Below are 15,877 nucleotides of genomic sequence, written 5' to 3' on the forward strand. Positions count from 1 at the left end.
ATTTTGTAAAGTCAAAGATCACAGTTGCAACTCCTGGGTGACTTCTCATTCTTTACAGTTTTTTTACTCTGAAAAGTACTTATTATTTTTATTATATATATATATTGCTCAAAAAGATAATTTAAATCAAGAGGCCCACTTTTGAAAGTTTCTACGTGTAGATATTACTAATATTCTGGACTGAGGAAAAAGATAAGTTGGGGAAATTTCTTCTCCAAAGACTCCTCTTATATTCAAATATTTTAAAACATTTATTAGGTACAGTGTGGCAGTCCGTATGCCCAAAGAAGATGGGGGTACAGTTTGAGAGATATGTGAGGGGCTAGAATCAAGAATGTGAATGGACTCTATGGATATGTGTTTGTGGTTGGTGGGTATATGGGACACCTGTACACTCCACTTGCCATCAGCAAGTGTGCAGGTGTAGCCTGGCAATGCCTTGCCTCAGGTGTGCTGCTTATCTCTTGTACCTTTACTTCTCCGTTCTTGCTGTGTGGGATGTCCTCGGGAACCCACTGAGACATTGTGACACATGCACAAACTGGAAGTGGGAAAGAATAACACTCACTGGGGCAATCTGACCTGGGGGCTGGGAGCCAGGGTATAATATGATCTGTAGATACACCTCTTTCCTCCGTCCTTCAAAAAGACGATTCTCAGTTGCATTTTACACAGATCCTCAGCGATCCCAGTTGCCTATAGCAGTGACTAGCTTAATTATGTACTCATGGATTGGTTCTTCCTCCCAGTCCCTACTCCCATTCCTTGGGATCCCTCCCCCAAATAAACTGGCCACAGACAAACCTTTGTCTCAGGCTCTGCCTTTTGGGGGATCCCAGTCTAATAGAGTGGGAGAGGACAGTAAGTGAGAGAAAAGGACCTGGAGTGCCTCCAAGATTTGTTTTAAACAGCTTGGTGGTCAGTGGGCCTAGAGATTGGAACAGAGAAAGAAGAGTAGTGGCAGAATGTTAGAGTGGAGAGATGAGCAGTTTGGTTTTGTACATCTTAAGTTGGAGGGGCCTGTGGGGCAAATAGGTGGATATTTAATAGACAATTGAAAATTATGACCCTGGAACTCAGGAGAGAGGTCAAGGCTTGGGGAAGATTACAAAGTATTAGCATGTAGGTGGAGGGTAAAGTCATGCTTACAGAAGGGTTCACCTTGGGGGAGTGTAGACAGCGAGAGGACACCGGGGAATAACATCACTGAAGCAGACCAAGAAAGAGGAGCCCACAAAGGAATGGAAAGAAATGGTAGGAGGAGAGCTCTGGACAGCTGGCCTCTCAGAAGCCAAAGGACAGCTGCTGAAGGAGGGAATGGCCAACAGTGTCCAAAATCATGAAGAGGTCAAGAAATGGTGATCATACCTGAGACTGAATGTTATGGACTGTCCCAGTGTGATCACGGTGGAGTGAGGAGTGAGTGAGAAATGAGGAATGGGGCAGCATGTCTAGATTATTCTTTAAAGCGGCTTAGTTGAGCACGAAATTAGAAAGATGCTGAATTAATAGAGAGGACTAAGATGTCAAGAGAGGTTATTATTTCTTTAATATAGAAGGGATATAAAGATATTTATATGTTCAAACTTGGATCTAAAATAAGCTAATATTATGGAAGTTGCACTCAGAAGAATGAATAAAAAACCCCTTTTAATTAGATCTATTACTATTCTGTTACTTACAGGACTTAATCTATACCTGGCAAAGCCATGTGTGAAATTTTGCCATTATGGAATTTCTAGTATAGAATCCTAACTTCGAACACTTCTCAGTACCCCATACTAAAGCAAAATTTCATTTTTCTCTGGTTACTGGTTAACATCTTTTTTTCTGTGTGAAACGCTTCATGAATTTGCGTGTCACCCTTGCGCAAGTCCATGCTAATCTTCTCTGTTTCGTTCCAATTTTAGTGTATGTGCTGCTGAAGTGAGCACATCTTTTCCTTCAAGTACTTTGTTTAGCAGCAACCAATGTTTGCTGGCAGGACACTCCCTTCTCCCAGGTGGAGCCTCACCTTTTCTTTTATGTCCTACCTTTATTTGAGGGAGAGGACTGAAAGAGCTGCACATCTGTCATTTGTTTTCTACTGAGGGCTTCTCAGCACATAGAACTTCATGTTTGTCACTCTGTAAGCTGAGGTAGGGGCCTACATATGATAGACACTTAAGTATTTTGAATGGATAGATGAATGAATGAATGTGACCAGAAGTAATTGAGAAAGTTGTAAAAGAAAGAAGGTTGCTGATATTACCTGTAGATCCATTTCTCTGCCCAAGTTATAAAATCCTGGAGATGTTTATTGGCTATTATAAGTACAGCTTTCATTCTTTCAATATTTCCCCAAACTAAAAACACTAAATAATGAGACCAAACACTCCACAGCAGAGGGAAAAAGGGAAACAAGATAATTTTTGCACCATTCAACTTCATCTTTGTGACATTTTCTTGCTGGCAATCAAGACAAGATTTAAATATTGGGTATTCATAATTCTGATTTTTAAATGCCGTTTTTCATATTAGGAAGCATGGATTTCCAATAATCCCTGCTATTTTTCAGGGTTTTAAAAATTGCTTTTTAAAAATTGGATAATAAATATTCCAACTGCACATCTGTTAAGTAGTAAAATTGTGTATGAGCTGTGCGAAGAAATGGTTGTAACTTGCTGTAGTGATACCAACTCTAATAGCCTTGTAAAATTTCTTTATATTAAGATATATTTACAAAATAGATTTTTAATTGACATAATATTTGTGCATATTTATGGGGTACATGTCATATTTTATTACATGCATACAATGTCTAATGGTCAAGTCAGGGCATTTAGGGTATACATCACCTCCAGTATTTATAATTTCTATGTGTTGGGAACATTTCAAGTTCTCTCTTCTAGCTATTTTGTTTTTTAAATTTTATTTATTTAATAAATGACTCTGCTCTGCAGCCTTCAACTCCTGGGCTCAAGCGATCCTCCCTCCTGAAGCTCCTGAGTAGCTGGGACTACAGGTGTGCACCCAGCTAATTTTTCTATTTTTTGTAGAGATAGGGTCTCACAATGTTGCACAGTCTGGTCTCAAACTCCTGGGCTCAAGTGATACTCCTGCCTCAGCCTCACAAAGTGCTGGGATTACAGGTGTGAGCCACCACCCCTGGCTTTTTCTAGCTGTTTTGAATACACAATACCTTGTTCACTATAGTCACCCTACTCTGCTATGGAACATTAGATTTCCTCCTTCTCTCTAACTGTGTGTTTGTACCCATTAACCAACCTTTATCTTCCCCCACCCACACACCCTTCTCATACAGGCCACAGTTTGACGATGGAATTTTGTTAACCATCTGATTTTCTGAGTGGTGAAGTGGAAGGCACGTTGGACTTGGAATAATGGACTGTGTTTAAGTCTGGTATGTGCAGTCTTGTTGGGTGAATGATAAAGGAACATGAGTATATCAGGTGTTACCATTATTACTAGGTCTTTGAAAATGGGTACATCACCTTAGAAGTTAACATGTATTGAAAAATAACATCATCTTCTGAGTCACTCAAATGTGAATAGGATTCCTAACTCTACCCTGTACTTTAATTACTTCTCTCAGCCTTGGTCTCTGTTCTGTAAAGCGAAGAGAAAAATCCCCACCTAATCATAAATACCCTCCAGTGTAGCGATGATTAAATAAGATAATGTGCTGGATCTGTCGAATAGTAGATGCTCAATAAATGTTCATTTTCCTCGCAGTTTATGCATTTATAAAATCGTGATTATGACTTATTGTTTTGGTTAGTTTTTTTATATTAGACTTTAAAAATAGTTTTAAGAAAATAATCTTTTAAACTTAAAACTCTTGGAAAATTGGAAGTATGATGAAGTACCTCACTGACAATAACTACGGTCAAGAAGTTTAGCTGAAAGGGTATCTTATGTGTAATCAGAAAAACCTAGATTCTAGTTCTGGTCTCAACTATTACTCTGTCACTTTGGACAATCTGTGGCAACTCTCACAACAGTGGGTGAGGAAACCGGCTTGTCTCAATTCCTAAGCAACTGTTGGCATGCGGGCGGGAAGCAAGAAGGGGAAAAGAATGTTTAATGGTAACATAGGCAACAGGACATTTATTTCCTGCTTTCACTTCAAGGAGGAAGCGATTCTTAACAACTAAAATAGGTTTAAAACCACACACACACTTAGTCACAACATGCAAAAGGATGATCTGCAGAAAGGCCACCATGACTCTGGCTCCCACAGTTTCAGTGACAGAGCTCAGCAATTTACAGTCACAGCTAGGATTTTGCAGCCAATGATGGACAAAGCCTTTCATCCTAATCAGCTGATTAAAAACTCAGTCTTCAAAGAATGCATGTGAAAAAGCTAATAAGCAAAGCTAACTCCCCGAAATCACCCCTACGGCTTCCAAAGCAAGAAGCAGATATCTAAACGACTGAGCGGTGTCAGGATGTCATGGGCCATGCAGAGAAACCGAACTGGACCCCAGCCAGTTCCTTCGCCCCACCAAGAACTTTATGGAAGAGAAGTCAGAGATGATATAAAAACATAAATATCCTTTAGAATCTGATATACATATTTATGGAGAATAAACTCTATCAATCTCATTGGGTGTCATTTAGTCATTCCCACCCATTGTTTTACTTCATTAAAAATCTCAAGTTAATTATTTTAGATGTTGTTTTAGATTTTTGGACAATAGAATTAAGATTCTAGCCCAATATGCAACTCCTGTTAAGGAAGAATCAAGGCTTTTGCTAGCCCATGTGGTGTCATTGTGTAAGTGAGAGAAGGGAGCCACTTCCTCCAGGTAGATGCAGCCTGTGCCAGGGTGCGTGGCATGGAGAACCGAGAACAGGATGGACCCCAGCTCTGCTCACTCCCTTCACTGCCTGCCTTTGGGTGGTGGACACACTGTGTCACTCCAACTCCTCTCAGCCTCACCTCTGACTCCAGCCTCAGCTGCAGGGATCAGTTCTATGTAGGCACCAACCAGTACCATGCAGATGCCACAAATAGTGCCTAAGCACCACCTGAGGCCTCTCACGTCCTGTCTTGGGACAGTTGTGATCCCTCCGTGGGGACACCCATGGGAACCTTCTTGGCATTCACACATGTGCAAGACTGAAGTGGGGCGGGAAAGGTAGGGTACGGGAGGGGGGAGTTAATAATGCTCTATGAGGGAGCCCTCGACCCATGGGACAGGGATCAGTGGATCAGATCTGCCCCCTCCACCTTCTCTGCCCCCATGAGCGTTCTGAGACACATTTCGTAAGGGTTGTCAAAGGCTCCAAAGGGTAGAGCAACTGACTGAAGCTCTGCTTTGCCTTCCATAAGGGCTGTCAAAGGCTCCAAAGGGTAGAGCAACTGACTGAAGCTCTGCTTTGCCGGGACCCACCGTGAGACATACTTAAACAACTATATGCATTAGTCCCAGCAACAACTCCTGACCCCTCCTGCCTCAGATGCCACCTTAAAGATACTCTCTCTAGGTGCTTTACATGTTGCATAACCACTTAACATTTCTGAGATCCAGTTCTTTCTCTAAAAAAGGGAACTAAAAACACTTTTACATGTATTTAAGTGTAAAGCACTGAATCAATTTAAATCATTATTTCTGTTTTGAAACCTCACATCCGTTACCATGTTACTATATAAACAAATACTTGCCTATGTAAAAAACCATTTATAAATGTCTCTAGACTCATGATAACAGGTAATGAGTGTTTTAGGCTGAGATGCTGATTCTAGAGAGAGCTCTTTTCTGATTTATCTCTTATCTAGGCAGCAGGATAGTTAGGCTCTGTCTGCCTCATCTGGGCTTCATCAATGCCCTGCCTTCCCAGAAGTCTGTGCCTACTCTGACTCTCTAATCTGTATGGTTTGGCCGGCCTGCCCATGTCCCATGCTAAGCGTCAGTCATTCTGCGTGGGTCTTTGAAATCTTAGAGCTTGAGGTGCCAATCAGATGAGGGCAGCTTTGATCTGCTCCCCTCCACAGCCCCCAGCTGGAATCTCTTCTCTGTCAATACTGCTGTTTGTACTACGCTGTGACATCAAAAACGATCGGTAATTAATTTATTGCTCTATTGGACTTTTATTTTCAGACTCAGAAATAGCCTCCCATTTACAGCAGAAAGAAAGCATTGAATAAACTCTTCTCTTTCTACAGCATTAGTAGTCCATCTTTATCCCATGAAATGAAAATGTATGACAACAGAATCAGATTATTGTCATTCATTAAAATTTCTTTGCGTATTCATTTGATGCTAAATATTTTCATTCCTGGAGTCAAGCCAGTATCAGAGAAATTGTGTTTTAGCTGCTGTTTAAAACACAAGATTATCACATCATTGACTCCACTGTCACATTTTTGGTGCTGTGAAGTGGTCACTGGGTGTTTAGGAACCTACGTCTAGGCCCACCTCTGTCATTCTGTCACTATATGACCTTTGATAGCCACTTAATTTCTCTGGCCTCCAGCTTCTACTTTTATAAAATATGACTTTGGACTGGATAAACCACTTTTTCTGAAATTCTCTGAGTATCTCCTCTCTGCATTTGACCCTCTGTGACCAGGGTCAACTGAGCACACTCTAGGGTCAAGGTATTAGTATCAGTGTAACCTCCTATTTTACTTTCTCAATTGTCCTTTGCATTTTTTAACAAGTCATACCAACGGTCCACTTTGACTCTTACTACAGTATATTGTCCTGGGGTATAAAAACCTCTAGGTTTCCAACAAAGGGACACTTTGAAGACTTGGTGTCAGAGAAGCTTCCTTCAGTCAAAGCACTATAAATGTGCCACATGTCTTTCCCTGTGCGTTTCTGCTCATAGAGTACCATTAAACAGTGGGTCTTCCTGCCAACGTTCCCATTTTCTGATTTCTTATATAGTATTGGAACAGTGGGCATGCGACAATTTTTAGTGACCTCTCTCTTTTATCCCCTTTTACTGTCAAAGGATGCATCTCTCCTGACGCAGCGTCCAGCACAAGCAAAGCAACTGCTGAAGGAGTGGCTGAGGGAGGCCGCACCTTACTTCTCCCAGGTGAGCAGCTGATGTCAGGGCCCCGTGTCTTGTCTGTTAGTCACAGGATTAGAATACAGAGATGGTTGGCTTGAAGCCATGCATTAGCAAGTCAATTCGAAATGGTAAATGAAGTCAGATTTTTTTCTGACCAAATGTCTGATTTGGGTAATCGGTTTGACAACCACCATTGGCTCTCTGTAGTAGTGTGCTGGGGCTGCCATAACAAAGTCCCACTGATTGGGTGACTTAAACATCAGAAACTTATTTCTTACAGTTCTGGAGACTAGAAGTCCAAGATCATGGTGTGGACAGGTTTAGTTTCTTCTGAGTCCTCTCTCCGTGGCTTGCAGAGAGCTGCCTTCTCACTGTGTCCTTCCTCATGTGGCCCTTTCTTTATGTTCCTTTATCCTGGTGTCTTTGTGTTTCCTTTTCTTAGGATGACTCCAGTCAGATTGGATTAGAGACCCACCCTAATGGCCTCATTTTAAATTTAATGTCCCCTCTAAAGGCCCTATCTCCAAATACAGTCACATTCTGAGGTACTGGAGGTTAGAGCTTCAACATGGGAATTTGGGGGAACACAATTCAGTCCATAACACCCTCCACATATTGAGTGAGCTAAATCAGCAGCTCCGAGATTTTTATGAGAATAACGTCGTAATAATGTTTTGCAGTGAGCAGGTCTATACAAATATACTCCAAAGTCTGAGGAAGATGAGAGGCTGAAGAAAGAGACTGATCTATTGCTCAGAAAGAAATATTTAATAAGGACTTATGAACAGAAGCCATGTCCTGGGTGGCTGTGAGATGGTAGACCACCGGGCCATTACCCTCCAGACCCAGGGCTTATCTGCCACAGGAAAGGAATGTCTAGCACAATTGAAGTTAATCCCTCAGAGAAAGGCAAGAATGCTATGTGAGTCTGCCTAAGGGCAGGATTTACAGTCAAGGTTGTTTTCACCAAAGGGCTGGATTTATGGTAACAATAGACAAATATCTAACAGCAGATAAAGTAGAAATCTTAGAGGCATTCCTGGAACAGAGGTTAATCAGAAGTCAATGTGGCAGATTCGCATCCAAGATGGAGTTGCTTTAGCCTCCACAAATAAGAAAACACTATTTTATGAAAATTTGTATTGGAAAAGGCATATTGAGTTATTTTTATTTTTCCAATCCGTTCTAATTCTATTGAATTACACTAGGTGCCTCAAAGAGAAAAAATAGCAGGTACAGTTCTCATTCATTCAGTAGGTATTGGTCAGGCTGATTTTTTTCTACTTGTTTTGTCAGTCGCTGTTAAGAGTTAGTTTCCAATTATTACTGTGGATGTGTCTGCTTCTCCCTTTAGTTTTGTCAGTTTTTGCTTCATACATTTTGAAGCTCTAATATTACGGTCATACACTTTTAGGATCGTGTCCTCCTGATTGATTCTTTTATCATTATGAAATGCCTCTTTGCCTTGAAGTCTACTTTGATTGATATTAATGCAGCCACACCAACTTTGTTACACTTACTGTTTCATCTTTTTCCTTCAACATACTTAAATTGCATTACTTATAGACAGCATATAATTCAGTCTTGCTTTTTAAATTTAATCTGACAATCTGCATTTTAATTGGAGTGTATAGTCCATTGACATTTTATGTATTAATAGCTGTTGCTATGGTTAAATTTTATCAATTTGTATTTGTTTTCTATTTGTCATATGTGTTCTTTATTACTCCTTTCTTGCTTTCTTTTTGTTTAATTAAATATTTCAACATTCTTTCTTATTTTTTCTGTTGATTTTATAACAGTCTTTCTAAAAGTAACATTGTAATATTTCATGTAAAAATGTAAGAAATTCACAAAGGTATAATCCATTTTACTTTATTCTTTGTTCTGTGTTGTCATATAATTTACTTCTATGGACTTTATAAACCCCACGCTACAGTGTTACTACTTTTGCTTTAGAGAGTTGTCTTTTAAAGACATTAAAAGAAAAATGATAGTCTTTTTAATATGTCCATATATTTACCATTTTTTATGCTCTTCATTTCTTCTTGTAAGTCTGAGATTTTATTTGGTTTAATTTTTCTTTTAGCCTGAGGAGTTGCTTTAGCATTTCTTATAGTGCAGGTCTGCTGATGACAAATTCTTTCAACTTTCATTTGTTTGAAAATATCTTTACTCTCCTTTTTCAATGATAATTTATCTGAATATAGAATTTGGGGTTAGTAGTTTTATTTTGTTGTAGCACTTTAAAGATTTGTTTTCTGACTTATTGTCACCATTGTTTTTGCTGAGAAGTCAGTTTCAGTTTGCATTATAGTTCCCCTGAATGTAATGCATCTTTCCTTTGGCTTCTGTTAAGATTTTTCTCCTCATCTTTGATTTTTCTCCATTTTGCCTGTGATATGTCTAGGTATATCTTTCTTTGTGTTTATCTTACATAGGTTTCACTGAGCTTCTTGGAGGTATAAATTGACTTTTTAAAAAATCTGGGAAATTTAATCCTTCTTTCCTTCAAATATATTGTCCTGTTCTGTTTTCTTTCTCGTCTCCTTCTGATTACTCCTATTACACACATATTAGAGCATTTGGTTTTGTTGTGTATTTTCCCAAGACTATTCATTAACAAATTTTTTCTCTTATTCTTCAGATTGGATAATGTCTTGGTTTGTTTGTCCTGCCATATTATAACAAAATGCCTTACAGTAGGTAATTTATAAACAATGGAAGTGTATTTCTCACAGTTCTGGAGGCTGGAAAGTCCAAGATCAAGGCACCAGCAGATTTGGTGTCTGGTGAGGGCCCCATTCCCGTAGACGATACCTTCCAGAAGCATCCTCCAGCCTTACTTATTTATGTTTTAGAGACAAGATCTCACTCTGTGGCCCAGGCTGCAGTGCAATAGCACAATCATAGCTCACTGCAAGCTTGAACTCCTGGGCCCAAGTGATCCTCCTGCCTCAGCCTCCCAAGTAGCTAGGACTACAGGTACATGCCACCACGGTTGGCTAATTTTTACATTTTTTGTAGAGAGGGGGTCTCACTCTGTTTCCCAGGCTGGTCTCAAACTCCTGGTCTCAAATGATTCTCCTGCTTCAGCCTCCCAAAGTGCTGGGATTACAAGTGTGAACCACTGCACCCAGACTCAAACCTCTTTATGAGGGCACTAATGTCATTCATGGTCATGACCTAATCACCTCCCATAGGTCCCACCTCTTACTACCATCACATTGGGGATTAGATTTCAACACATAAGTTTTGGAGGGACGCAAACATTTTAGACCATGGCAGATAATTTCTTTTCATTTGTCTTCAAGCTCCCTGACTTTTGTGTATCTAGTGGCTATTTTATTTCAGGTACTGTGACTTTTCCATTTGGTTATTTTTTATAATTACCATCCATATGCTGAGATTTCCTCTCTGTTTACTATTTTTATCTTTTCTAAGTCCTTAAATGTATTTATAATGGTAATTTTTATGTTCTTATCTGCAATTCTAGTGTTTAGGTCCCACTGGGGTCTATAAATAAAGCTTCACAGGAACACAGCTGTGCTCATTTATATGTTATCTGTGGTTGCTTTCATGGTACTCAATGAGAGAATTGAGTATTGTGAAAGAAATCCTATTACTTGCAAGACTAAAATATTTACTATCTGGCCTTATAAGAAAAATTTTGCCAACCTCTGCTCTAAAGTATGCCCATACTTGTGGGTATAATCCTTCCTATCCTGTGATTTTCCTACATTCTCAGGAAGTACCCAAAGTGTCTAGCTAGCTCTCCCAGTGCTGAGCTGAGCTCGCACCACCGAGCTAGTCGACTCTGCAGCAGCCTCTCCCTGCTGGACCTTGTGGAGTTTTGCCCTGTATACGTGTGCAGCCCTGCCCTCAACCAAGGATCTTTAGGGTACTCCCACTAGGACTTCTAGAAACTTATCTTTGCAGCTCCCTCTTCTCTGCTACCACACCCTGTGAATTCCAGACCTTCAGCAGGATGGATGGAACTTCCGTCTGTGCTTCTTCAGCTCAGAGTGACTGCTGTGTTCTGTTTGAGCTCCACTTCTTTGCCCCCATTGTTTGCAAAGTTTCTTCCAAAAAGTGGAGGCAAATATGCTACTTGCTTCATGGGCTTCCCTTCTCTTGGGGAGCTTGGTCCTATACTACCTGGTGTCTAATGTCCGAAAACAGTTGCCTTATTTATTTTGTCGTTCAGAAAACCTGAATCGCAGTAAAGAAAAGCATAACCATAGATGAAATGGTGCAAAGACTTCAGTTAAATCTACCAAACATCTATCTTTTCTTCTTTGCTAACTGGGCTATTCCTTTGTCCATTCATGTACTTTAGTTTTGTTTTTGAAAAAAAAATTATGACTGCCATGCTCTTTTATAGTCATGGGAAATGTTCACACCCATTACAACATTATGTGTTTATATTGTCGTTTTAAAACTACCTCTACTAGAAAATAACTCAAAGCTAATAACACTATTTTCATACACTAAAACAATATTTTTAGATTTGGAAAAAAAATGATCTCAAGACTCTCTATAGATATCATATATATTTAGTCCTTATTTTATTGCTACACCCCTCTTGTCAGATGATGAGAAACGGAATGTTTGTTAAGGGTCCCTACATTTTGGAGAATTGGAGGCAGGATACGCTTACAGAAGGCAATATATACTATGTTGATAGGTCAAAGTCCCAACTTTTATGGCTAACTTACTCTGGCACAAAGAATCTCTGAATTAGCAGATTAATTTGGGCTGTTTTCTCAGAAATTTAGTTATGTTACATTTTATCTCAATTTTAGAACTTACGTTATCGCACCAGGAAATCTGGTTAATTTTAAATTACTAAACACCTCTTGTCTTGGATGTCAAATCTATATAATTTGAAATGTTACAGTAAGTGTCCATAGGCACGGTGATAAATTTCTCTTCAATGCTCCAAAGCTATTCTTCAAATGTAAATGATTTCGACCAAAAATAACAAGTATGTATGAGTACTCGATTACACATTTAAATTTTAATTAGAAGTTTGACACTCTGATGGACTTAAGTCGCCTAAACATTCCCAGTACAGAAAACACTAATTTGTGTATGTTCTCTAATCTTGATAGAGTAATATCATAGCTTTGATTGTCTTAAACATTATTATGATTGATTCTGAATCTTCCTGGAATTGAAAGGTACTTTAACGCAAAGGAACGAATTTCTTCATCTCACACAATTTGGGAATCACTGTCTCAGCTTGCCTAAGGTTGCATGATGACTGGCAATTTCAGCCAGGAGGCTTCCTTTGTTCTTTTTGATGGCCTTGGTGGGACATGCTAAACCTGATTCTTGCAGCTTTGTCATTGACTCCATGACTTTCAGAGCTGGGTAATCAGCCCCACAGACTCCTAATTCTCTACACAGGGAAGTGGCTTACCCGTCTCTCCTCGACTCTTAAGGTTTATAAATAAATGCCTTTTACGTATAACTCTGAAGCACTTCAAATTTTATGGAAACTTATAGAGCTATTATGCATATGAAAATGGTAGCAAATTGAATTTTGGAAATCTCTCCTGGTTTTGCAGACTAGTTGATCATAACTTCCCAAGTCACATTTCTGATACCCCTGGCAGGGATTGCTTATTTGTGCTGTACTAGATGACCTGCAAGAACCTTTTTAAACACAGATACAATGCTGTGATTCTCAGGGACCAATTTTATTTGTTTACTGGAACCAGGCATCCAGAAGTTTCTCATTTTGTCTATGTAACAGGTGTTTTTCAAGAAAATCTGGCCATTCAATTTTGATCCTTTTTCGTTTACAGCCCTGTGCTTAATAATTTCTTTCTCCCTTCTTCCCTTCACCACCACTGATCCTCCTATCTCTCCTTTCTATTACACACAATAAATGAGTGTCTACTCTATGCTGGGCGTGGTTCTGGAAAGACAGACACAGATAGAGATTCAATAAATAAGTACATACTAATAATGTTTTAAAAGTTTTAAAAATTGATATATAATTTTCTTATCATAAAATGCACAAATGTTAAGTATAAGCTCAATGAATAACTTGGTTTGTTTGTTTATTTTTGTTTTTTCGAGACAGGGTCTTGCTCTGCTGTCCAAGCTGAAGTACAGTGGCGTGATCATATCTCATTGCAGCCTCAAACTCTTGGGCTCAAGCTATTCTCCTGTCTCAGCCTCCCAAGTAGCTAGGACCACAGGTGCATGCCACCACACCCAGATAATTTAAAAAAAATTGTTTTTGGTAGAGACAGGATGTTGCCATGTTGCTCAGGCTAACTTGAAGGAGCTTAGTTTAAGTTTAAGCTCAAACAATAACTTATCAGTTATCAGCTAAGTGCTAGGAAGTTTATCCAAGAATAACTGAGATTTTACCAATGAGCACAATATCCCAAATAAAATAAATAGGCTTTGGCTTGAATTGTCAGTTTGACACAATTACTCAGATATTTGGGAGTTGTTGGTTTGGAGCAGGGTCAACAAACTATGGCCTGTGGGATGAGGAGCTAACAATGTCTTTTATATTTTTAAAGGGTGTAAGAAAAAACAGAAGAAGAAAAAGGAGAAGGAGAAGAAGGGACGGAAACTATATGTGGACATCAAAGCTTAAAATATTTACTATCTGGTTTCTTATGGAAAAAGTTTGCTGACCTTGGAACTACAAAGGAAAAGTCAACTGGAAGCCAAGGACAATGGTTCCTTTTCCTTGCTATTAGGTTATTAAGCATGAAATGTCCAATTTTCTTAAGTACTAAGTTTGACGGTTGCTATCTCTGCCATTTCACTTTGATGCTTCTTGTTTTATTTTTATTCTGAAGGTACATCCTCAGTCTTTCAAACACATGTTTTGGCTTGTGATTATCTTTCAAATTTTTTTAGAGCAATTTTTGTGAAAGCATGGATAAGTCAAAAACTCATGCTATTTCTGACTACGATTTTCGTGGTGGAGCCAACACAGAACAGACAGCTTGAAATACCAACAAAGTGTTTAGGAAGGATGTGGCTAATGAACACACAGTACATCAGTGGTTTAAGAAGTTCCATTCTGCTGGTTTTAATCTTGAAAATGAGCCATGTGGGTGACCCGAGACCAAAGTGGATAATGATGAACTGAAAGCTGCAGTGGAAGTGAATCTATCTCAACCTATGCTTTAATTAGCAGCAAGGTTTGACGTTACAATTCCAACAATATTGGACCATTTGAAACAAATGGCCAAAGTAAAGAAACTGGATAGATGGATTCTGCATGAATTAAATGAGTGTCAGAAGAGAAATCGTCTCAAAGCTTGCCTTTCTTTGCCGTCACAATGTAAAGGCAAACCATTTCTACACTGTATTGTTATTTGTGATGAAAAATGGATTCTTTTTGACAATTGCAGCTGTTGGGCACAATGGTTGGTTAAAGATGAATTGCTGAAACAGAGTCCCAAACTGAATATTCATCAAAAGAAAGCTAATGGTGTCTGTTTGGTGGTCCAGTGCTGGTATTATCCACTACTGCTTCATGAACCTGGTCAATGGATTACAGCAGATGTCCATTGCAACCAACTGGATGAAATGATGAGGATGCTTGTGATTAAGCAGCCAAGATTTGTCAATAGAGACAGGCCAATCCTCTTGCAAGACAACGCTTGACCACATGTCGCACAAACAATGCTGCTCAAACTGCAGAGGTTGAACTTGAAAACTCTCTCTGATCCACTGCATCACCAGACCTTGCACCAACTGACTACTACTTCTTCCAGGCTTCCGACCACTTCTTGCAAGGAAAGATATTCAATTCTCAACAAGCTGTGAAAAAGGCCTTTTGTGATTTCATTGCCACTTGCACTGTAGGCTTCTTTGCTGCTGGCATAAGCAAGCTACCGTTAAGATGGCAAAACTGTGTCGATAGTTTAGGCACATACTTTTGATTAATTGTACTGCTTCTTGTTTGAGATATAATAAACTACACTTTTGAGTCGAAATCAGACATTTTATATTTAAAGACCTAGTGAAATTAAATCCAAGGAATAGTTTGCTGAAACACCGTGCCAGAACCGCTAAGTCAGGGCAATCCGATGTTGTTGACTTCAATTTTGATATGAACTGGATTTTTTTAGAAATGTAGGAAGAGTTATGCCTATGTTTAACTGTTTTCATGGCTATATTTCTGGAAATATCAGTATCTATTTCAAAGACTTTTCCATAGAGATTGTCATCATATAGTGGCTGGGACCTTTGGAACAAATCGGGGAAGGAGAGAAAGCAATGAATGGATGTGTGGGATTATGATTTAGCAATTTCCAATCATACACTCTATTCTTCCTTCTCTATCTACGTAGTCCACATGCCTTTTCCTCAAGTTGATTGCAGCTTGGAATGTGCTTCAGCACTCAATATCCTACTCTCTAGAGGGGAATTCTGCTTTAAATCAGGCCAATTGGGCTAGCATTTGGTCTGATGACTGGATAGGAGACAGCATGGGAGTTTCTAGGTAGTTTTTTTTTTTAAATATGGAATGCTTCATGAATTTGCATGTCATCCTTGCGCAGGGGCCATGCTAATCTTCTCTGTATTGTTCCAATTTTAGTATGTGTGTTTCTGAAGCAAGCACTCTAGGTAAGTTTGATGTTAGATTTGTTGCTGTGATTTGGGCTGATCTGTGTTGTTGGATAGACTATGGTTATTGGCATGGGGTGGGTGGCTAGAAATAACTAGGAGAGTATTTGAGTCATAATAAAATGGGTGGATCTTAGGGGAAAGTTTGTCCTGGAAAGGGAACTAGAGTATAATTCAGGGAATTTGGACAACAGCCAAGGTATACAAACTGAACAAAAATGGCTGAGGTTAGAGA

The 15,877-nt window shown here is 39.2% G+C and overlaps 2 non-coding genes across 2 annotated transcripts; both read right to left on the reverse strand.

Moving 5' to 3' along the window:
- Positions 1-1,828: 1,828 nt before the first annotated feature.
- Positions 1,829-1,934, reverse strand: LOC123633687. Its single transcript, XR_006733711.1, has one exon. It is a non-coding gene; the product is annotated as a U6 spliceosomal RNA (small nuclear RNA).
- Positions 1,935-15,530: 13,596 nt separating this feature from the next.
- Positions 15,531-15,637, reverse strand: LOC123633638. Its single transcript, XR_006733666.1, has one exon. It is a non-coding gene; the product is annotated as a U6 spliceosomal RNA (small nuclear RNA).
- Between the last annotated feature and the right edge of the window lie 240 nt (positions 15,638-15,877).

This window comes from Lemur catta, chromosome 2, assembly GCF_020740605.2.
Source record: "Lemur catta isolate mLemCat1 chromosome 2, mLemCat1.pri, whole genome shotgun sequence".
In the NCBI taxonomy this organism is placed as follows: Eukaryota; Metazoa; Chordata; class Mammalia; order Primates; family Lemuridae; genus Lemur; species Lemur catta.